Genomic DNA, 25,307 nt, shown 5'->3' with positions numbered 1-25,307 from the left:
GTGTGGCTGCTTAGGGGAGATGGTTGTGAACGGGGCAGACCCTCAGAAAGTGTCCCACCCTCCACACTACCTCGTCCCTCACAGCACTTAATGCCAATGATGAGGGGCACTTGCTTTCGAAGTTTCCGTGGTCTGGGTCTCTGGCACAAAAAATGGCACCAAGAGCGAGCCGTGAAAGATTCATTAAATGCCTGCCTCTCTGTGAGGGAAGCGATGCCAAACCTCGTTCGTGCTCATCATTAATTCAGTACCAGGCTGAACTCTTTGGCTCGGAGCTTTCAGCTTAAAACAAATGAGCTTGGATGTACAGTCAGCCCGTGGTTGTCTGCAGGTGATCTATGATGACACCGGCTTCTCTCTGGCACACCTTCCTTTCAAAGGTATTGCCAATTAACAGATTCTACATAGCCCTAACGGCCCCTTGGAGGACATTTGGGGCTCCAGATTTGTAGTTAGCACCTTTCTTTGCTTGATTACAGTGCTATGGATATCTCTACACCCTCTGTTTACTCTGCCTGCTGAGATGCTTGCTGACAGCCAAGTGCCACCTGCCTGGCTCCAGGGAAGGTTAATGATGAGCCCTTTCATCAGGCAGAGGATAAGCTTCTACCCCCGGGGAGAAGTGGCTGGGAGGAACCGAGCAGGGCAAGCACCAGGTGGGAAAATTGCTTCTTGGTTCCCTGCCTCTCCAGAGTCAGGTCTTTACCGAGGAGTTTTCTTTTGTTCTTAGAATGAACATAGTACCTCACATTACTGAGCTCTTACTATGTGCCTGTTGCTTGGTTTGGTGGCCAGTCTCCAAGATAGCCCCCCGTGTCCTTGCTTCCTGGTACCCATACCCTTGGGTAGTCCCGTCACATGATGAACCAGAGCTGACCCATGGGACCAACAGCATAGCACAGAAGGGACAATATGTGACTGTGGAGGGCAGCTTCTGTCTTGGCCTCTTGGATAGCTTGCTCTGGGGGAAGCCAGCCACCATGTTGTGAGGTCACTCAGGCAGTCCTCTGGAAAGACCCATGTGCAGAGGAACTGAGGGCTTCCACCTACAGCTGGCACCAACTTGCCAGCCATGTATGTGAGCCTTCTTGGAAATGGATGCTTCAGCCCTGGTGAAGCTTTCAAAAGATCCTAGCTCCCAGATTAAGTCTTCTGAGGCCCCAGACATTGTGAAACAGAGATAAGCTGTCCCAATTGTGATCCATCTGAATTGTCCCCACAAACTGTAGGATAGAATAAATGATTATTGTCGTTTTAAGTCATTAAGTTTTGGGGTGGTTTGTCATATGGTAATAGACCACTAAAAAGCTCTATTTGTACGCTGCAGCATTATTTCATGTCATCACACAATAGCCTATCAGATGGATGTCAGTCATTTCACAAGTCAAGGAACTGAGGCATAGGAAGTTTTCTCACTTGCCTAGTCCACATCGCTAAATACCAGTTTGGTTGGTGTCCCGTCCATATGCCCTTAGTCCTTGCTACGTCCTTCTGCAAGTACCTGCAACTCTCCATCTGAAAGTTTTCTCTCCACCCCGCCATAGGGCAGGTCAGAATTGCCAGAAGTTAATGCTTCCATGAGCAGCCCTCAGCTACTACACATATGACATAGAGGATTAAACCCCCAGCTTCCTTACCCTGTAGGTAGGATCACTCTTAGTCGTGTTTTACAAAGTCTCCCAGATTCCTTAATGGGATAGAGCCTCAGTTGTCCATAGTGGAAATTGATTGGTAATACAGCTTTTATCTGCCACCTTTCTTTCCCTGTTTCAGTCGCTACTCCCCAACAGTACTCTTGGTCACCTCCCAAATTAACTACTTGCATTCAGATCCTTGTCTCAGGGTCAGCTTCTGGAAGGACCCAGAAGACAGCTAGGAAGTGGCAGTGCTGGCTCCCAAGCTAGCTCTCTGAACCGTGACACCATTGAGCCTCACACAAGTCAAACTCCTCAGCGTCAGAGATTCTAATTTTCAAATGCAAATAGACCCCACACCTAATAAGACTTTGCAATTATCTGCTGTTTGGGATTAGCCACATTTGTGATCTCTCCATTCATGTAAATTATTGAGAATTCACCAAGTAGATATGAGGCAGGGGTATATTATTCAGTGTTGGTTTGTGTTTTACTCCCTAGTATCAGATAGTCAGGCTTGTCCTTGAACTCTGGCTTCATGTTTTCAGGGCCAAAGGGATGGAGTTAGCCCGGAGAGTAGAGCTGCTGCCTCTGAGTGTCAGCCAGGGATTCTTCCCATCTTAGAGGGTTGTGAGCTGGAGCAGCCCAAAGCCCTGGAGAGCAGTGATGAGCAGTTGCCACATCAGTCAGCTGGAACAGAACTGCCTGGGCTCATTTTTCTCCTTCTCATTAGCTCTTTTGAAAGCATCAGTGCCTTTGGCAGCCTCAGTGGGGTTGACCAGAAAGCCAGAGGCTCTGAAGAAAAAAAAAAAAAAAATACACTTGGCTCTGGAAAAAGCCCCAAACACTGTATCTTCCTCTCCCCAGAGCCCTCAGCGCTCAAGCCGCCTGTCCTCCTGCCCACCCGCTTCCCCCAGCTGAGCTCAGGCCTCCCCTCCCTATTCAGGAACAGTCTCTCAGAGATACCACATCTCTGCCACGGCTCTCCCTGCCAGTGAGGTGCAGAGGATCACAGTCTTCCTGTCCATCACCTCCTCCTAATGCCACTCCCAGAGCCTCCCCAGGAGTGCCTTTGCCTTTTTCTTAAAATGGAAAGAAGTGAGTAGAAAGGGTAGTGGCAGTGGAAGATGTGTCTGTCTAATTGACCTGTCATCTAAGTTAGTTTCTCCAGTACCATCTTCCACAGGCCCCTAGTGCCTGGAGACACGGTAATAGGTGTTTTACAGTCAAATAAGTTTGAGAAACACTGCACATGAAACCTCTTCTTGAAGGTTAACAATGCACATTAGTGTATTAAAGGCTCAGGTTTGTCCTGTAGTTAAGAATTTTAAGCCAGTATTTTCCAAAAATGTATAACTGCACATTACTCCCAGTTCTAAAAACTGAAGACCTATTAATATCTGGTCAAGCGCCCACGTTCCACGAAATAGCTTAGCAATCATTATCCTAAATCTTACAATTATTGCCTGCAAGAGGATTTTCCTAATCCCCATTCATGCTGGGCTTCTTCTGTTTGTGAGATAATAAAACAGACAAGGCTATTGTTCTCCAAGTATCTGCCAACCTTTCCAGATTGCTGAGAAGATTAATGAACATATGAGCGTTTAAGGTAGAGTCTGAAGTATCACAGATGTCTGTTATTATTATTGCTTGTAAACTCTCGACTGTAGTTTTGTCTATAAGGATTGCTAATAAGGGAACTTCTAACAACTGTGGCAGGTTGAGTACCAGAAAGGAGGCGCTGAGTTGCAGGATGTGCCAGATGTGTATTAGGGAGTGGTCTTGGTGTCAATACCTGAGGAAAAGAGAAGGAAACAGGATTGGGCAGAGGGAGAAGTTGGGCTACAGTGCATCCCAGTGATGGTTTAAGCCAACCCCAAAGGGCATGCCAGAGCTGGGCTGGCCATTCAAAGTTGACCTTAGTTGGGGTGAGCAGGGGGAGGACTTTCCATTGATCAGTCACTGGATATCCCCACATCCGGAGGGTGACTGGGCAACTCCTGCATTGGGCCACCAGCAGTTGTGGGAGTAAATTGTTCATTCCTGAAGGGGGACCTGGGTAGCGCATCATCATGTCCACTCAGTAACCTTCCATGTGCTTCAAGGAGATTAGTGTTCCATGCCCGACCCCCTTTTAGAATTTCAGTTGGCAGTCCCATCCCTGACCCTTTATTGATTTGGAGAGTTGATTAATGTCTTGCCTTTTGGAACTGACCTTTCAGTATTGAACAGGCAAATTTGCAGAGAGACTCCAAATCAAAACCTCACCTTGATGTATGATCATTAGGGAATGCTAGATCACCCCTGTCAATGGAGCCATTTCCCTCTCTCAACTGGCTAAGGGCTTCTTGGGGTTTTTCTTCCCTCCAGTGGGAAGAATGCCCCCTTCTTTGTAGGTAGGTGTGCTGGGTACCCTGCAACTTTGTCCACTCTGTTCTGGACCTCCGTGGACTGCTACAATGGGCTCCCTTGCCATCTAGCTTCTATTTGGTTCAGCCCACGGGAAGCTCCAGTAGGAGAATGGTGGAGTGGGGGGAGCCTAGAGAGGTTGGGGTGCTTCCTCTTCTCAGCTCCGTCTGTCCCTAGCCAAGGACAGTGCCTCTGTTCCTTTATCCCAGGCCGCATCTCCTATCAGCTTTCTCTCTTGGAGCTACTACTCTTGTTAGTTCATGTAACTCCTCCTTCCACTCCCTGTTCAGGCCTGGGTAGGCGTGAAGGGAAGTCGCCTCCCTCCGCTGTTAGCTGGGATGTGCTTCATTGTTCCTTCCTGGCTTGTCTTAAACCTCCCTCTGTAAATTGTACTTTCACAAAAGTCTCCCTATTCACCCCTATTGAGGTTTTTTTTCCCTGCCAGAACCCTGACTCTCTAAATAATCCCATTAGTGTTTCTTGTACATCCCTACCTGTTGTCCAGAGATGAAGTGGCTTCAACCAGGCTCTCAGAAGACTCCTAAAAGACCAGGAACCAGAGAGGATCTGTATATCCTGGTTCTTGGAGGCAGACATTGTGGTCCCTGAAACTCAGTGCTCCAGACTTTTCTCTACTTTCTCTGTTTTATCTTGAATCATTAGCATTCCCCAACCAAACTTGAGTCTGCTCACCCATGCACGGTAAAGTCAGTCTACTGACACCAGATTGTGGTGAAGGAAAGTACAGTGTTGATTGCAGGGCACCAAGCAAGGAGAATGAACAGCTCATGCTCAGAAGACCCGAACTCCCCAATCCCTTTCAGGGAAGGGGTTTTAAAAGCAGTGTGAGGGAGGGCGCTGCAGGATGCATGATCAGCTTGTGCAAAATTCTCAGATTGGCATCAAGGTGAAGTTTCAAGCATCGTCATCCTTCTGGTTTCAACCAGTCTAGGGTCTATATTCTTGTGGTCAGCAGTTTTCGTCTGGTGAGGGTCAGCTTCCTGTAAAAACAACTTAGGAATGTGGGTCAGGCCTTTCTCTATATCTTTCGGGGAACTGGGAGTTTGGTGATTCTGCAGTGTGGCGGATTTGTAGTCTAAATTGTTACCAGTTTCCCAGCCCAACAGTTACTCTTTGTTCCTACATCTTCACATTTCCTGATAGTTAACTCTTGAGTCAGCCCGGGAGGCCTCGGAGACTAAAGCAAAAGCCTTATACTTCAAAGGACAGGGACACAGGAGCTTGTACATGGTTTCATCAGGACAGTGTTTCTCAACCATTTTAAAAGGCATGATGTCCGTTAATAATCATTAAAGCTCTGCTTTACATGCATCTCCTTGGCCCTTCCGTCATGTCATTCTCAACAAATGTTTGTGGAAAGAACAAATGTCTCTGAGCTCATATCCCTCACTTCCAAAATGAGGGTAATAACCCTCCTAAAAAGTTCCTGAAGTAGGTGTCATCATTACCACAATTTCACAGGGGTGGAAATTAAGGCTCAGAGAGGCTGAGGAACTTGCTCAAGGTCACAGAGCTAGGAAAGAGCAAGGTGGGAACAGTCTGGGATTCTTGATAACTGTACCACTATCCCCTACCTTTCCAGAGGAATGCAAAGAAACCAATGCACCCTTGAAAAGTGGGGAATTGAGATTTCTAAGGCCAGAAAGATACAGATTTTTTTTTCTTATTAACTATCCTCTGAAAATCCACAGCAGAAGTCTGCCCTTAAGTTCCTCTAGGGTCTGGGTAGAAACATTCCCCTTCTCATTCCCATCATGGCCCCAGAAGTCCATTATCATGTGGACCCTTGGCCTGTCATTGCAGTGATTCCAAGGCCAAACCTTACCTCCCTGTAGCTTTGATTTAAATGGTGAGTCCCTGGGCTACTGAGAGGTGACAGAACATATGTGGCTTGTAATTTGAGCTACCCCACTTAAAAGGGGCACATTTCTAAACCTCTCAGAGCTTCAGTTTCCTCACTGTAACATGGGAAAAAAAATTTACTTCACAAGGTGACAGTAGAGTCAACTGAAAAAAAAAAAACAAACAAACCAAAAAACCCAAATACAGTGTCTGGTGCAGAGGAGCTGCTCAGTGTATATTGAATTCCATCCACCCACCTCCCAGGAGATCCCCACTGCTTCCCAGGGGTCGGCAAAGGCATCACCATCCTGGGTGGGGTACCGGGAGGGAAGCGGTGTCCTGCTGCTGATTTATAACCTGGCTGTGCATGTTGCATTACATATCAGCTAAGGTGTGGAAGGCAGCTGTGTCAGGCCCTGTTCCCTGGGGCACATTGCAGCAGGTCAGGACGCTGTCAGCAGAGCTTCAGGAATCCAAGTGCACAGTTCCACAGCATCCTGTCAAACCTGACAGCCACCATCTGATGCGAATTACCTCCAGAGCCACAAGAACGAAACCATTCACAGGAAGTCATTCTGCAAGGGAGTCAGAAATGGAAATGATAGGGAGGAGAAAAGCCCAGCCTTTGGGGGGATTTAATACAACGAATGCCAAGCATTTCCTAGTTCACAAGCATTTCCTTGTCAGGCTCCGTGGGTGGAGGTGGAGGGGTCTAGAAATTGTTTAGTTACAAATGATGATATCCTGCGAACATTGGCTGCTTGTAAGGCAATACGAGACCACCAGACTTATGAGGAGGTGGGAAGCAGGCAGCTCTGAGAACAAAAGTCTACAGAGTCTTAACATTTGCTGTTAAAGTAACTAAACTTCCAACTTTCTCATCTCTGTTTCTTGGTTCAAAGAGAGAGAAATATTTGAATGGCACGAAGCCAGGCAATGTTCACTCCTGGTCTAGTCAGGGGTGGGCTTGCATAGGTCCACTGTGACCACAGGATCTTCCTTCTCCTGAGACTGAAGGAAGCCAATTCTCAGAGAAGGATGTAGATGAATTGGCCAGAATTTCAAGACCTGTCTACAACAATAAGCAAATTCTTCAGCCTTTCCCATTTACATCTGGCTCCTTTTCTGTTTCAAGTTTGTGAAGTACTTCACAACTTGCAGGGAGTTTTTTAGAAACTCTTTTAGTTTCCTGACTGTGCCAAGTTCAGTCCTGCCTTGGGGCTTTTGAACATTATGCCCCCTCTGCCTGGAAAGCCCCTTTTAGCCCTTGACCCCCTTTTTGGCCAGGTTTCCCTCTTCATCTTCACGTCTCAATGTCATATCTTCAGTCAAGTCTTCACAGACCCTCCACTAGCTCACCCACACTCATCAGTGTCACCCTCTGGTGTTATTTTATGCTTCTCCTTCGCGGAGTTCATGGCAAATGGAATGGCCAAATCATTTGTGGAATTATTTAACGTCTGTCCCTTTGACTAAACCTAACCTCTGCAAGGGCAAGGGTTGAGTCTTCTCATTCACCACTTTATCTCTGCTGTCCATCAGATTGCCCAGAAGAGGTAGGAGCTTGCTATGTGTTTTGGTTGTTGTTCTGTTGAGTTCATTAATCCTCCAGATAACCTTCATCTTTAGTATCTTCATCTTCCTCGGAAGGATACAGGCTCAGAGACTGCAAGTGACAAGCCTGAAGCCACACAGCTGGGAAGCTGCAGGGCCAGGCAGGGCATCTATTAGACACGGAAGCCTGCACCCTTTCACTACCCAATGCTGCCTCTTGGATAGACCCGCGACACCTCATTTCAAGATCCGAATCCCCAAGAGTGGTCAGGATGTTCACACACGCATGTGGCAGTTTTGCTCAGGATTCCAAAGCCCTTAGGAACGAAGGTTCTCAGTCTCAATCTGCTAACCTGCAGACTGGTTCCAGGCACCCCAAACCCAGGCACCTAGGGGGTGTTAAAAGCCCAAAGGGCCAGTCCCGTTTCCAAGGATTTTACTCGGTAGGGGTGGGTGAGGCTCCAGGTCCTTTCATTTTGACAGGCACCCCCAGGTGATTCTGATGCATATCCAAGATGCAAAACCAATGCCCTAGGGAATGTGGTATCTGGCTGATTTTTCCTTTTTTTTTCTTTCTCTGTTTTGATGACGGACCTTTTTATTGAAAGGGAAACGCGTCCTTCTCCAGGAAGACAGCAGGAAGGTGTCAATTGTTTGAGTTGCTGGGATGAGAACAGGTTCTTCCTCACTTGCTTTGGCTGCCTGCTCCTACGGTACCTCAGAACAGGTGGACCTCACAAGGAGACTTATGGGCTCCAGCACCAGCTTGTAAATAAGTCATACGGCACAGCTGGGTCTCTGGCCTTATAAATATTGACCAGCTGTGATTAAACCATCCACTCCGTCACCTTATACAGTGCGAAAGCCCCTTTATTAGGGTATTAAATAACCATGAGGCCATGCCTGTTCTGTACAACCACGTTCCTCGTGAAGTACAAGGCTCCAGCCAGGTGACACTGAGCCAGGCAGGTAAAAGAGAACCATCGGTTCCATTAAACACGTTAGTCACTGAGCGCTGGCTACATGCCAGCCATTAAGCTAGGTGTTGATGTACTACGGTGAAAACGAGATGTTTTAATTAGTCAGAAAATATATTAAAAATAAATGCACCTCTCTAAAACTACCAGAAATGAAGTCAGAAAAGGGTATGGAAGAGAAGGATAAGCCTTCATTGGAAGATGCTGGGTGTATTCATTTCCCAGGTGCAGAAATTAGTGAAGACTACTTAAATGGGAACAGGCAGAGTGTGATCTAGAAAAGGAGTCAGCCCCCATCACTTGCAGAGACTCAAAGATGGGTAGAGGAGAAATTTCCGCTAGCGTTCTAGTGGAAAAAAGAGAAGCCTTCACATATGTCCTGATTGGAGGCTAGTGACATAGGCAAGCTATTGATGGGTTAATTAGAAACGGGGCATCCTGTGTGATCGGTTAGGGTACATATTTGACTTTCTCTGATTTGTTTTTCTAAGTTGGAAGCAGGGGCACAAATTAGGGACGCTGCCACTTATTAATCAGGTCCTGGTCATTTGGGGCCAGTTGTTACACGAGATTTTTTTGGCTTCCCGGACTAGTTGCTACAGCTAAGAGTCAGACCTTCTGGATTAGTTCCTGTGGATGGTAGGTTGGCTTCCTGGCCTGCTTGCTTCAGGCTGTGGGTCAGAGTTCTACTTGAATATAATAGTCTGGTCATTGTCCTTTTGTATTAAGTGTCTCCTAGGGCCGCCATAGCAAAGTACCAAAAGCTCGGTGGCTTAAAAGCACAGAAATGTGTACTCTCACAGTTCTGGAGACTAAGATCCAAAATCAACGTGTCAGCAAGAGCCTCTCAGTTAGCTTTTGGTTGTTGCCAGCAATCCTTCGTGCTCCTTGGCTTGCAGCTGTGAGACTTCAGTCTCTGTCCCCATGGTCCCATGGCCATCTTGCCTCTGTGCATCTGTGTCTTCACTTGGCATTCTTCTCCGTGTATCTGTCTCTGTGTCTCCTCCTCTTCTTAAAGGGACATCAGTCATATTGGATTACGAAGCCACCCTAGTCTCATCTGACCTCTTCTTAACTTGATTGTATCTACAAAGACCCTATTTCCAAATAAGGTCCATTTACAAGTATTAGGGGTTAGAACTTCAACATCTATTTTGGGGGAAACAAGTCAACCCATAATATAGGGGATACAGGAAATAATACAGGGTTGTAAATGCTGTGATGGGAGGTGAGGGAAGACCTTGGGAGTACCATGAAGAAGGGCTTGACCTGAGTTTAAAGGAACCTAATAGGCTTCCTGGAGAAGATGACATCAAAGCAGAGACCCCATGGATGGGTAGACATTAGCTCAGCAAAATGAGTCCCAAGTAGAGGAACAGCATATACACAGACCAGGAGGCAGTAAAGAGCGTGGCATCTTTATGAAATTATAGGTGGTTCAGCCTGGCTGGAGCATAAAGAATGAGAGAATAATGGTGAGAGAGGAGCTTGATGATGGAGAAATGAGACTGTACAAATTGCAAGTTTCTTGAACACCAGGGAAACAAGAGGAGTACACCAAATAATCTTTATTTGTAGGAATCTTTTTCTTTAGCTGAAATATCTAAGATTCATCATTTATATGTACAGTGCATACTGCTAAGCTTGGTGATCTAAAAAGAAGGACCTGGGTGGCAAGCTTCTAGAACTGATATAAAATGAGAGGGTGATTGTTCAGTTCATTTTTGTGTACCTACTACACACTGGCCATATAGCAGGAAGCAGAAATCCACATTGCACCTGCCCTGTAGGCTGTTATAATCTAATGTGGGGGAAAGACATTAATCAAGTAATTCCTGAATAAAAGTTTGATTACAGATTTACATAGGGAAATATCTGTAAGATTAGATACTAAGGATTTTTCCCTTTAAAAAAATTGACAGTGGTTTAAACACATTAACAGGTTTTTTTTTTTTCTCCCATAAATAAAATCCAGAGGTACCTGGTATAGTCTCTCTCTAGTCATCAGGGACACAACCCCTTTCTGTCCTTCTGGTCTACGACCCTCACCATAGCATCTCATGGTCCAAGCTGGCTGCAGAAGCTCCAGCCATCAGGTTCACATTCCAGGAAGGATGAAGAACAAAAGGACATAACCCTCTAAAGGGCTTTCCTCGAAGTATCAAATAACCAAGTTCTGTTTACATATCTTCCATCACAACCCAGTCACATGGCCACACATCCAGAAAGCCTGGAAAATACAGACTTTTAGTTGGAGTCATTGTCACCCCAACATAAAATCACAGTTCTGGAACCAAGGAAAAAGGCAGAAAGGATATCAGGTGGGCAGCCAGCTGTCTCTACCACATGGGCTATGAAACAAAGAAACATCATTCTATGAGAAAGTGATGCTGATGTTGAGAGATGCAGGATTAGGGGGCATTAACTAGGTTAAAGGGGGAGGGAATGTGGGGCTCCCCATAAACGAAACAAGGGCTATTGTATTTGGACCACAAATGGGAGGATCAAGTTCTGGGAGCTAGAAAAGGAGAGGTAGGCAGAGGCCTAATGATGTAGGGCCTTGTTAAAGATTTAGGCCTTGGGCTTCCCTGGTGGCGCAGTGGTTGAGAATCTGCCTGCCACTGCAGGGGACACGGGTTCGAGCCCTGGTCTGGGAAGATCCCACATGCCGCGGAGCAACTAGGCCCGTGAGCCACAATTACTGAGCCTGCGCGTCTGGAGCCTGTGCTCCGCAACAAGAGAGGCCGCGATAGTGAGAGGCCTGCGCACCGCGATGAAGAGTGGTCCCCACTTGCCACAACTAGAGAAAGCCCTCGCACAGAAACGAAGACCCAACACAGCCATAAATAAATAAAAAATAAATAAATAAATAAAAATTAAAAAAAAAAAAGATTTAGGCCTTTATCCTAGCATCCTGGAGCTTCTAAAATGTTTTCAGCCAGGAATGGGGTTGCCCTATCAAATACATGTGTTTTGAGCATGTATGTTGTACATGGTGCCAGGTGCTGGTGATCCAGAAGTGTGGCATCATTGTGCTGGTGGAGTCTCGTTTTACAGGAGGGCAGCCTCATCCTGGGTTAGAACTTACAGATCCATGTACCCAGCTGTGTGCAGGCAAGTATGGGTGTCAGGGAAGTGTTCACAGCAGAAACGACTCTTGAGGGTTAAGTATAGTTTCAGCAGGATAAACGGGAGGCCAAGGGCATTGCAGTCAGAGTTGGGACAAAGGCTGGAAGTGTCCAGTGTGGAGGATCTGCCGATAAGGCTTATTCCCGGAGGCAAGTCAGGAGATGACACTTAAGGCTGGGCAGGGGTCAGATCATCAAAGGCCTTACGTATCGGCCTAAGGAGCTGACTGCTGGGGGGTCATGGAAACGTGTTCCGTCAGGGGATGACACTACACGAGCTGAGGTCTCGAACATCAGTTCTGGCATCGGCATGCTGGAACGCAGCAGGCATAATTGCATAGTTTCTTTTTTTTGTTTTTTATAGAATTAGAAATTGATTTTAGTCTTTTTTTTTTTTAATGTGTTGCTATTTTATTTATTTTATTTATTTATTTATTTATTTTTGGCCGTGTTGGGTCTTTGTTTCTGTGCAAGGGCTTTCTCTAGTTGCGGCAAGTGGGGGCCACTCTTCATCGCGGTGCGCGGGCCTCTCACTATCGCAGCCTCTCTTGTTGCGGAGCACAGGCTCCAGACGCGCAGGCTCAGTAATTGTGGCTCACGGGACTAGTCGCTCCGCGGCATGTGGGATCTTCCCAGACCAGGGCTCGAACCCGTGTCCCCTGCATTGGCAGGCAGATTCTCAACCACTGCACCACCAGGGAAGCCCTGCATAGTTTCTTAAGGAGGAAACTCCTTTTTATGCACTTGAACTTCTGTCTGTTGGGATCGTGACTAGTTTTATCACTGTAGGCAGGTACCTACTCTACTCCTCCTCCACCCTGTGAAATAGTAAAATTCAAGTCTGCAGTCCTGTATCTGACTTTCCGAAGTCCAGAAAACTCTGGAAACTGAACTTTTTTTTTTTTTTTTTTGGTAACTCCTTTGAGGGCCAGACTTGAACCTGACGTAAACTTCCTGAGTTGACCTCATCTGGTATGAGGTGATTAATGGTCTGTTTAGCCCACTTAGTGTGAATATTTATGTGTTTCTATGTAGAAATATTAATGACTTTGATGACAGGTGTTAAATAATAGATGGTATATATGTAATATAATATTTCTAACATCAAAAAATTCAAAATCCTACCATACAACTGGCACAAGAGTTTTAGCTAAGGGATTGTATATAGTCCCTGTGTACAAGCAAGAACACTGCAGGAAAATTTGCTCTAACTAGGGGGTTGCACTTAGAGATTGTTTTAGCAGATGAAAGGAAAATCTACTAGATGCAGGAGACACTGAACTATGGAACCCATATTTCACTGGGTCATAGAAGCTATAAAATCAATAGGCTCAAAGAGAGTTTTCCTACCTTTATGGATGATAAATCAATAGGGGTTAATGAGGAAGGCTTGTGGCTACCCAGGACAGATCCATTCATTATGTGAAGTTAACGGCATGGCGAACAACTAGCATCTACTTCCACAAGGCCAATGGCATTATTGTTATTAATAATAACAATTTATATGTATAAATACTTGAGAGTGTATCAAGTGTTTTTGGAAATGCTTTTTCCTTTCATTCTTGTAAACCATGATGGATGGATATATTGGCATTTCCCAGTCTACAGCCAAGGACCACAAGCTCAGAGGAGGTAGGTGACTCGTTCAAGGTCATTCAGGCAACATTTACACACAGGGCCCAGACTAAGTCCCTATGATTCTGAAATCTGTGGTCTTAAGTTCAACAAGCAATAACATCCTTAGCTGAAGGGTGACAACCTTAAAAAAAAAATTAGAAGGGTCTGTCTTCTCCCAGGGGCCAGCCCAGTAGATGTCATCTCACAAGCCCACTCCAACTCAGTGGTTGTAGGTGAAAGATACAGCCAGTTGCAGATTTCGAGGCTGATTGTAGATCTCATGAGGACTGTGGATTCCATGAGAGGTGAAAAACACAGGGATCTTTTTTAAAAACACAGATCCCTGGGCTGCATTCCCTAAGGACTCTGGTTTGGTAGATCGGGAGCCACACTTGGGAATCTGTGTTGTTTAAACTTAGTAATGAAAATATCCAAATAGTCGAGAGTAAGGAGGACAGTGACCCTCCCCCCGCCACTCCCCACCACCTACAGCATTTTCTTGTGTTTTTGTTTCCTCTCTGGGATGCAAAATCTGCTCCATTCGCCCCTCCAGGCTTCAGAAAGGGTGAATTCAACAGCTGTGTTCACAGGGTTCCCTTGCCCTTTGGCTCCCAGTATGTTCTAGCAGGGACAAGAAAGTCAGAGGAGAGCAAGATTGGCCTGTGCATTTTCCTGGCTGCCTCCTGGCAGGTTGACAATGACTGTGTTCCTCCCCTCCAGTTACCGCTCATGGCAGCCAGCCTTCTCTGACCCCGCACCTCTGTCTACAGGTCCTTAAGCATTCCTGTCCTTTGCCACTTCAAGCCAGGAAGTTTTCCTATCATTGCTTGCTCCCTTAGTGATTTCCCTAGACCTCGCCCACATCCTTATCAAGAGTAAATGCTCCCCAATGACCTTCCTTGCATGTGCCACTACAGTAAGTCCCCTATATACGAACCTTCAAGTTGCAAACTTTCAAAGATGCGAACATGAGTTCCATCAGCGTCAGGCATGAGTGAAATTGCAGCTTGCCCTCTGTCTCCTATTGCTGATGACCCTTCAGCTCTACCATCTCCCACCTCCTCTCCCTCCTCCAGTCAGTAACTCTTCTTGCCTGTTCACTCGATGCCAACACCTGTATGCCAGCTGTTGTACTGTACTACTGTACTTTTCAAGGTACTGTACTGTAAGATTAAAAATGTTTTCTTTATTTTTTGTGTTTGTTTTTTATGTATTATTTGTGTGAAAAGTATTATAAACCTATTACGGTACAGTACCATATAGCCAACTGTGTTACTTGGGTGCCTAGACTAACATTGTTGGACTTACGAACAAATTGGATTTACGAACACGCTGTCGGAACAGAACTCATTCATATGTAGGGGACTTACTGTATTTCCTGTGGAGACCCTGCCTGATAGATACCAACCCCTCTTTTTATTTATGCCTGAATATTCTCAAGCAAATCACTATGCATCTCAAACACCACTATCATACTCAGCAAAACAGTAACTCCCTAATATCGTCTACTAGCAGGCATCTGTGTATTCTAAACGCCCCATTAGTGTCTCTCATCAGTTAGGTTTGGAAATCACTAGCGTAGCTCACTTTGGAGGGGTCTTTCCAACTCAAATAATCTTCCTCTTGCCTGTGCAAAGAGTATTCCAGTTTATAGATTTTGAGTCAGTCTCCACCTGGTGGCAGGAAATCTTGCCTGGACTGTGGGCTGGTAAATTAGAAACTGGTCCTCAGTGAGGTGACATTGCCATGGAAACTGCTTTAGAACATTTAGGACGTGGTTTGTGCACCTAGATGTATCTATACCAATAGATCGGCAGAAAAATCAGTTGGATGCTGAACCAAAGAGTCTACTCAAGTGCATATCTTCTTTTTTTTTTTTTTTTTTTTTTTATTTATTTATTTATTTATTTTTGGCTGTGTTGGGTCTTCATTTCCGTGCGAGGGCTTTCTCCAGTGGCGGCAAGCGGGGGCCACTCTTCATCGCAGTGCGCGGGCCTCTCACTATCGTGGCCTCTCCTGTTGCAGAGCACAGGCTCCAGACGCGCAGGCTCAGTAGTTGTGGCTCACGGGCCTAGTTGCTCCGCGGCATGTGGGATCTTCCCAGACCAGGGCTCGAACCCGTGTCCCCTGCATTAGCAGGCAGATTCTCAACCACTGCGCCACCAGGGAAGCCTGAGTGCATATCTTCTTTCCTCTGGGGATGGGGTGGCCGACCATAGGACCAAAAAGACAAGTGATTATTCTACCCGAGCCCGGGAGCATGCCCTCTCCCAAGTCTCTCAAAAGAAATCTCTCCCAATACTTATCATAGGGAGTCATGTACCTTTCCTGAGTCTTACCGTAGACCAAACTTGTAATTACATGTTTTAGTCTTTGAACATTGGATTGACGTTTTCAGGTTTAAGATCAAAAACATCCATGCACCACTCCTTGGGCCCTCTCCCAGAAAGAGGCAAGCTGTGGAATCTGGCCAGTTGGAAAGGCAGCGGGTTGGTAAGATGGGACGTCTGAACCCAGCACTGCAACTAAGTGCCTGTGTGTGTGCGCAGGTTACTGCCTGTCGCTGGGACAAAGCTGCACCTCTGCCCTTATTCTTGGGACTTCAGTCTCAGTGAGTTTGAAGAAACCGTTTCATCCTCACTGTACTAAATTCCAATCCTGAATGAAGAGCTTGTCCAGCAAAATTCCACACAAACTTAGAGCCGCAGAAGTTGGCTGGGGATCAAAGCGCCTCGTTTTTTTAAAGACAGTCACCTGGGGCATCTGACTGGGTATTTGGTGGGTTGGTTCCAGGCAATGATTTCCATGTTGGCTTCTACATGAAAGAACTTTCCACTGAGGCAGATGATTTATATTATTCTAGTTTTCAAAGCAAACCCTTCAGTGACGAGGCTGCTACAACATAACCTTCAAAGGCTTCACTGGTCACCCAGCTGCCCCACCGTGCACTTACCAGTAAAGAGCAACCTGGGATGTACGTAGATACAGATTTTTGCACGTGGGCACTTGAGCAAGGAAATCAGGCAGGACTCGAGCTGTAGAGAGCATTTTGGTGGAAGGAGAAAGGATCACCTATCGATTAAAAGCCCACCTGGCTGTTACCTTCCCCATCCTTAGTTCTTTTTTCTTTTTTTTTCAGTTTTAATGTTTTTTTATTGAAGTATAGTTGATTTACAATGCTGTGTTAATTTCTGCTGTACAGCAAAGTCAGTTATGTATATATACACACATTCTTTGTTTTCATATTCTTTTCCATTATGGTTTATCGTAGGATATTGAATATAGTTCTCTGTGCTATAGAGTAGAACCTTGTTGGTTATTCGTCCCCTTAGTTCTTGATCAGCAGCTTTGCTTTCTCCCGTCACTTCTCCCTGAGCCGCCACTGGTTACTTGAGCTGATGAACAGTAGCAGACTTGGGAGACAGGAAAGCTTTGTGCCAAGACCTGCAGTTCTGCGAGAGATCTCGTACTTCTGACCTGTGCACACAGGATCCTTTCCCTTTCACGTGATGTGCAGAAGGCCATGTAGCGACAGTTATTTCAGGAGTCCCCCTCCTGCAGAAGCAGGGACTGAGCCAGCTACCTGCTCCGGGCTGATGGCTAGGGGGAGCTTGTACAGTGTGGATTCCAGACGTCACAGCCAGAGATCCTGGAGCCTGGCGGAGCCTAGGGAATCTGCATTTTTAATAACTCCCTCTCCTGTGACCAGCAGTTGCAGGAAAGCAGCTTGAGGCCTTCCGTCCTCACCTGGTGATCTGCCTTCCGTTCAGAAGTGAGGCATGTGTCTGTGACGAGAAGCCTCTGCATTTGCTGAGCAGGTCAAAATGATTTACAAGGAGGAAGTTGGTTTTATACCCTTAGATTGTGCCATCGAGGCATCAGACATCTGGCTCGATTAGGAAGAGTGATTGCTTTACTTTAAGGTAACAGAAGGCCCCCATTAAAATGCAAACTAATGAGCCATTAGTGGTGCTCGCAGTCCCGAGGATGTAGTCAGAAGCAGGGAGGGGCAAACACCTCACGGTCAGGGATGCTGTCTCTGCCGGGTTGGAGTCTTGGCTCCGCCACTTAACTGGCTGTGAGATGCTCAGGCCAGTTATCTAACTTGGGTTGTTCATCTGTAAAATGGGGATAATAATAACAACCTCACAGGGATGGTGTGAGGATTTTTTTTTTTTTTTGAAAGATGGTGCATGTCAAGCAATTAGCTCTGTCTGTATCCCAGGCAATGACCTGGGTAAATGATATCTGTTCTTCTTGTTGTTGGGTATTGGCAGAGGAGATCCAGGTAACAGAGGATTTATTAATAAATACGTTAGTAGATCCTCCATAGCCCGGCTCCCTACCCGCCTGTCAATCCATCCTTCACACAGCCCCCCTGAGACAGCTCCCTGAATTCACATCTCATCCTGGTCCACCCACCTCACAGTTCTATTGCCTTCATATTAAAATCCTACAAGGTCCTACATGCATTCGTCTCTAATCGTCTCTAATCTACATGCTTTCGTCTCTTTAGCTCACCAGTCAGAACCTCTGAAATTGAATATTCCAGTGTCATTTCCAAACCTCTCAACTCCTTCCCACCTTTATTCCTTCTTCCCTCTGCCTGAAGTCCTCACCCCACCCCACCCCAGCCCTTTCCTCTTCTGGGTTACTCGACCTACTCCTACTCATCCTTAAAAACCGTCCAGAGGTTGCCTTCCTTGACCCTGACCTCCCCGTTCACCCGGGCTGGGAGAGGGCCCTCTGAAGTGCCCCTGGGATTCCTGTCTCTTGGTGTGCTCGCCTTACATTGAGGCTGCGCGTCAATCTCAGCTCTACAGCAGGGGTTCACACTTTCCTGCCCGTTAGAATCACCTGGAATCTCTTTACAGTCCCAGTGCCTTGGCCTCGCCTCCGACCAGTGAAATCGCAACAGGACTTCTTAAAACTCTCCCGGTGATTCCAGTGTGCAGAGCTGGAATCTGGGCTTGGAAAGCAGAGCTCCAGATCTGAGCCCCTTAAAGAGTATGAAAAGCGTGTGCAGAAATGCCGACCTACGACGCTTAGCACGGTGACTCCCTCACTGTGATCTCCAATAGACATCTCAGTACGTGTCGGAGGCGGGGTGATTGTAGTCAGGAACTTCCAGAGCTGTGTCACCATGTGGGAGAACAGGCTCTGCAGGCGTGCTGGGAAGGGAGACTCTGAGAGGTTGAGGGGACCAGGGAAGGCGTGGAGATCAGAGTGGGAGGCTGCAGTGTGAGGGTGGAGAACACACTGCGGCCACTGCCAGAGGTCTGCCCGGGGCCGTCCTGGGGAGTGAAAGGCAGGGGAGCATGAATCCACTTGGCTGTAACCCCATCCAGTTCATTCAGACACATTTGAACCTCGCCAGCCAGGAGCGCTTCAGAAGGAAACGTGTCGTATGTGACTGGTGGCTCTGACAGGCTTTGAGGCTCTGCTTCTGCTCTCCCAGAGAGGGCTGGAGGGTCTTCAAGTCCTGGTGGCTGGAGACTGTTCCCAGAGCCCGCTTTCCTGGCCACACCCTCTAGACTTTCTTCTCCACCGTGGGAGGTGGCAAGTGAGTTCTGTGCCCACAAGGACATCCAAGGCCTCCAAGAGCCCTGCCTGTCAGTCCTCCTCAAACTGGCTTTCTTCTCGAGGCCTTAATCATGGAATCTACTTTCTTGGCAAGAAAATCTGAAAATTAACCGAGAAATCAACCGACCTATTTTCCTATTGGCCTAGCCCAGAAGAATACGCTATTTTATCCCTCTCCTTCTCTGAAGAGGACAAGCGTGTTTTTGTGACATGGAACCTCAGGTTTCCCTTGTTCCAGGGGATTGGTTAAAAAGCAAAACAAACAAACAAAAACTCCTTCAGAGGTGGTGAGCTAGGCTTTAGTTGGCAAAGGGCTGGGCCAGCTCAATGGGGAACATCCGAGGGGTGTGGGGAGTTTGGCTTTTCTGAGTCAGGGGAACGGGGGGTGTAGGTTCAGTGAGCTGTGGGCATCTCTGCCTGGTCCCCCACTGGAGCCCTGGGAGGGGCAGGAACCCTGCTGGATGCACTGGGGTCGGGGATGGGGGCGAAGGGCAGATGCTCTCCCCATCCCCACCCGAGCACTTTATTCACCAGTGGTGGCTTTTGAACCTTTTGAATCATTTTAGATGTTCAGTTGGTTGATTTTAAGATAATGGAGAAAAGACCCTGGAGGGGGATGTGGGGTGGGGAAATCTTTAATTCTATTTTGTGCATATCTATTAGATACTCTGGGGGAGAGATGAAGTGACTACAATTGGCGACCCTTGCTTTATGCTTACGGCGTAGGTGCTTTCCATATACAGTCGTCCCTCGGTGTCTGTGGGCGATTGGTTCCAGGAGCCCCGTGGGTACCAAAATCCACAGATGCTCAGGTCCTTTATGTAATAAGGCGTAGCATTTGCATATAACCTATGCACATCCTCCCTTTAAATCATCTCTAAATTACTTATAATACCAAATACCATGTAAATGATATCTAAATAATTTCCTGTGTATGGCAAATTCAAGTTTTGCTTTTTGGAACACCCGGGAATTTTCTTTTCAAGTATTTTCCATCCACCATTGGTTGAATCTGTGAATGCAGAACCCATGGATCTGGTGGGTTCACTGTATTAAGTCATTTCATCCTCACTAGAGTCCTATGAAGTCAGTGCTTCTCGCTCCTTTTCAAATTTAAGGAAACTGAAGCACAGAAAGGTTAAATACGTGTTCAAGGTAGCATAACTAATAAAAGGCAAGTCACCATTTGGTTGTATAATCCTGGAGACTTTTCCTTCTTCCTTTTTCTTTTGGTGGTAGTAGTGGTAGAGCCATGGGGGTGGGAGGGATGCTATTTAGAGCCATTGGTCCAGATAATATTCTCTGTAGAAAGGCTATGGATTGAGGAAAGGAAAGGGTCTGGAGCAAGCCTTAGAGACTCCCCAATTTAGAAATGAGAATATAGAGGGGTAGGGGCTAGCCACGGGAACTTGAGGAGGGACAGTCAGTACAGGAGAAGGAAATCCCAGGCAGCATGGCGTTGTGGGTGTGAAGAATAGCATGTGTGTCCAAGAGGAGAGAGTGGCCAGTTGTGTCTGAAGCTTCCAGACTGCCCAGTAAGATGAGGCCTGAGGAGGGATTGGGTGTCAAGGAGGACATTGTATCCTTGACAAGAGCAGCTTCAGAGGAGGAGAAGGGGACACAGACCAGTTGGGGCGAGTAGGCGGTGAGGAAATAGTGTCAGGGAGGTGACTCCCTTCCAAAGAAGACCCAGTGACTGGGCTGTGAGGGTCCCACATCGCCTGACATTCTCACCAACCCTCTCCACACAGCAACTTAATTTTTTTCCCATAGAGGCTGTAGAGCATCTTCTTTGGCCCACAAAGAGGGTTGTGTCCCACTGGGTCAATGACCGTGATACAACGCCAAAAAAAAAAACAAAAAAAACCCAAGGAAGTGAAAGCAGGAAGTGAAGTATAAAAAATAATAATAATAAAATGACAAGAACAGGATTGACACACAGCAAAGATCAATGAAGCCACAACTGTCTGGGAAAATGTATCTACTGGTGAATGTGAGTCTTCAAGGAATCAATCAGCAGCTCTTGAAAAACTGTATCTCCTGTAAAAGTGTCATCGAGCTTTCACAGTGTCACAGTGCAGGTGCCGATGGCTAGGCCCAGAATGGATGGCCCATTAATACTCATTGATGGTTTTATTGATTGTTGTGTCCGGTAAAATTAGCCCCAAAGATCCTCAATCAGTACAGCACAGGGGGGTGGTGAAGCCAGTGTATCCAGGACAGAGGATGGAGGGCCAGGCTTGGTCCTGAGGGTCATTGGCTCACTGTATGGCCTGGATGTACCCTTGGACTCCTCAGAGGCTCAGTTCCTTTGCCTATAAGATGGGAAGATAATAGTTCAGTGTTTCCCAAAGTGATTTCCAGCAAACTTTAGTTCTTTGGAATGTTAGTGGGTTTTTGTTTTGTTTTGTTTTGGGTTCTTTGGGTTTTTTCAACCAAAAGTGTTTAAGCGGTCATATTTGGACAATACTGATTTTAAACAACTTAAGCAAGATTCTCAGAGCCTGTGGTATCTGGGCATTGTGAATTGCTAAGAAGCAGGATACTATAGTATATACTTATTTATTCATTTGATCTACATTATTAAGCACAGAGCCTATGCCAGGCACTGTTCTAGGTGCTGGAGACATAGCAGTGAACAAAAGACCTAAGTTCTTCTGCCAAAGTGTTTGCATCCTAGTGAGGGAACACAGAGATAATCAATCAATCAACAAAGATAGGTAATATGGTAGATGGTGTTAAATCCTATACAAAAAAAAACCCCAAAACCCCCCCACAGAAGACTAATGGAGTATAGGGGATGGAAGGCAGTACTATCTTATACAGAGAGAAGATAGGACTTTCCTCCTTGATGAGGGGTTGTTTCGAGCAGAGACGTGAAGGAAATAAAGGAGGGGAGTATAGCCAATGAGGGAAGAGAAGTGATGGGAACTAGCCAAAGGTCAAGTCCAACCTCGACATAGGAGCCTTCCCTCTTCATATCTACACAGCCTCTGAGTTTGGATAACCAGAGTTCAGATGACAAGTCCTAACTGCTTTAGAGGTATATTGTGTCTTCCAAACTCATCTCATCAGCAGGTAACCACCTTCTCCTCCACCACTTCCCCCTCCCCTCCCTCCTCCTTATTATTATTATTAGATGTGATTCTCAAGACTATGTCCCCCGGGAATAGATCATTTGGAAGTACAACACTAATGATATGACATGGGATGACACGGTATAATATTCTAAACTGGCCAAGGGGGAAAAATGAAAAGTATAAATTATAAAATCCTTTTAGAGAAATATTATTTTACTGCTTTTTTAAAAGACCAGATTGTGGTTTATTTAGGAATGAGTTCTCAAAGTCAGAAGATCATGGGCTAGCAGCAGTTGACTGTGTAATGTTGGGCAATTAGCTGGATTCTCCGTACCTTGGCTTCCTCATCTGCAAAACAGGAATGATGATGTTTCCTACCTTCACGGCCAACGCAGGGATTAATCGATATAATACAGATAAAGTGCTTAGTGCAGTGCCAGGCGTACAGTAAGTGCTCAGAAAATGTTACCTGCTGTGATAATCAATGTTGAATAACTGAAGGAAGCTCCTGAGGGGTGCTGACCAAAGAACCCCCTTTATACATGGAAAAGGATGACGCAAGAGAACATCGAATGCCGGGATTCCTGAGTGCTTTCAAAGGGCTCGGTGCTGTGCTTCACGCCTGTACTGTATTTTCCACATTCTTTGGTTGCCCTTCCGGCTGCCTCCAGAGCACCTGTTCCTCTGCTCTCACAGGCTGTAGCAGCCACGTTCCCTGGCACGTTCCACGCCCGTTACTTGTAGGGGTGGGGCTGGCCATCCAATCAGACTGAAGCTCAAGACCCAGCAGGACGGTTGGGAAAAAGGAAGCCATCTTGTTCCCCACACGTGGAAGGGAAACCATGAAGCCCAGGACCTGCACGGTGTCATCTCTCTACAGTGAAGGCAGCCAGCCTGGGCACGAGGCCAACACCCAGAGGAAGGCAGAGCCAAGAGAATCCCTGAGAAACGAAGCCCTGCCCTGTCTCCCCACCTACATCTGGATCAGTTCAATCCTGAAATCCCCCCCACTGTGGACTTCCCAGGTCCAGGAATCGATCAATTGCTTTACTTTAAAGCCACAATAAATTGCTTTATTTTAAAGCCATGGTAAACTGGATTTGTCTGTGACTTTACAGCCCAAAGCATCTTAATTGATACCTATAACTTATCTCATCAGATCTCCATGACAACCCTGTTATAAGATGCTTTTATTCCCATTTTACAAATGGAGACACACTCAGAGAGGATGGCTGACCTGCTGTTGACTGTTGAGGAACAAAATCTGGTAGAGTAGACTTGGGGTTCAAAGATGTGGGTTCCCATCTTAGGTCCATTGTGTATTGGCTGTTTCCTCATCTGTAAAATAAATATAGTTCTTATTTTAAAGATATTTTTTCCCAAGGTTGACATGGGGAACTAAATCCAGTAAGATTCCTTAGGAGGAAGCTCTTTGCAACTGTAAAGTGCTGTACAAATGTTTGCTATTCCTATGCCTGGGGCCCACAGGTCCAACCTGGAAGTTCAAGGTCTTTGTATTGGCATGTTGCTGGCTTAATGGGCCCAGGCTCCAGCTTGTTCTTTGATGCAGGTAAATATTCTGGTTTCCTTTTCTATACTGATAATTTGCTTAACAAATCCTTCCTTCACAACTAGTAAAGATCTAAAGTCAAACCTAGCCCCTGACCCCACGTGTGATAAATGGGAGCTCAGTTGTATGCCCAGTATAGACTTTATTAATTGGTCAACCCCTAACACCCAGACATGCATGCACACCCCCAAGACTCCAGCAGTCTTGGGCCCAGAGGCCTGTACTATTTCCCAGGGGTTCATTGATAGATTTTCTATGTCCTGTTAGCATCCCAAATGTATATTTCGTATCTTCTGCCTTCAGGGATTAAAAAGAGAAACACATTTCATTGTGCAATTTTCTCTTGTTAGGAATAAGTTTGAGGTAAAAGTCCCTGTAGCTATGTAGGGTAAAGACAGTGAAGATTGTTTATAATTCAGTTCAGAGGGTGAAAATCTGTTCTTTCCATGAATATACTGTAATGATTTGCCTAAATGATTCAGAGTTGATTTCCCAAATATATTAATCATGAACAAGAAGAATTGTATTAATCTTTGGACTGTTTGTAATACTAGAATAAAGTGCTTGTCAAATAAGGCCCTAGGTTGATAAGCACAGTATACAAGGGAAAAAAAATGAAATAGATTTATTCTTGCTATTTGGGGAATATGTGCTTTATTGTACACACTTTGCTTCTGGCGATGGAGAAAATAATTTATTGGCAAGTCTTTTCCTTTCATTTGCCTTGAATATAAAGATTAACTGATGGTTTAACAATCTTGTTCAGGCTATATTTATGAAGGATAGTGTTTCTCACTCAAGTAACTCCCAATATTTATTTTAAGTTGTGGCATTATTCATACAGATACGATGGGAAGAACTTCAGTCATAAAAGTTGAGATGTATCTCATATTAACAACTTGAAAAGAATGTGAGCTGGAATTTCATTTGTATTAATTTACATGGAAGGGGAAAGTGACAACAGCCAAGAAGTGAAAAAATGAATTTTAGCAATCAGGTTGACTTAATTTGAGCTCATCAGATGCCTGAGGCAATAAAGGTATGTTTAGAGTGACAGACCGTGGCTGCCTGTGGCCACCCTCCAGGGGAAGACCGAGCAGTGGATGTGACATTGAGTAGTTAGCTTGTTTTCTTCGCCTTTGATCAAAGGCCCTTAAAGTATATTCACGGTTGGCAGAAATGTCCTTGCAGTCGAAGGTGACCTGTTTATATTGTCTTCATCAATGTCAACTGCTGGGTTCCAAGGAAGAGGAGATACAATCCAGGTTCAAGGACAACAACCATTGAGAAATGCCTTCATCTCTGAAAGAAAACCAAAGCATCTCTCAGTTTTGTTTATGAAATGCTTAGGTAATTTTCCTCTGCTGCTGAAAAAAAACACACCCCACAGCTGGAACCACTTACAACTTAGGTTTGATTGGTTTTTTTGCAAATTGAACGATTAATTCAGGCAAACAGCCAAAGATTTAATTTAATTTTAAACTGAAAGGGATGGACAGTCATACTGGCTGAATTCCTAGCTTGGCAGACTTTGGGGTCCCGGCAATTAGTTTAGACAATATTGTGACTCCAGCAAGTCCATACTGGGAGGCAGACCAAGTTTTTAAAAAATGTTTCGGTACCACTGGCCTGACTCTCTCCTTTTTTTTTTTTTTTTTTTTAACATCTTTATTGGAGTATAATTGCTTTACAATGGTGTGTTAGTTTCTGCTTTATAACAAAGTGAATCAGCTATACATATACATATATCCCCATATCTCCTCCCTCTTGCGTCTCCCTCCCACCCTCCCTATCCCACCCCTCTAGGTGGTCACAAAGCACCAAGCTGATCTCCCTGTGATATGCGGCTGCTTCCCACTAGCTATCTATTTTACATTTGGTAGTGTATATGT

Source organism: Balaenoptera musculus, chromosome 11 (genome assembly GCF_009873245.2).
Source record: "Balaenoptera musculus isolate JJ_BM4_2016_0621 chromosome 11, mBalMus1.pri.v3, whole genome shotgun sequence".
Taxonomy (NCBI): domain Eukaryota; kingdom Metazoa; phylum Chordata; class Mammalia; order Artiodactyla; family Balaenopteridae; genus Balaenoptera; species Balaenoptera musculus.
This window is presented reverse-complemented; position numbering follows the sequence as displayed.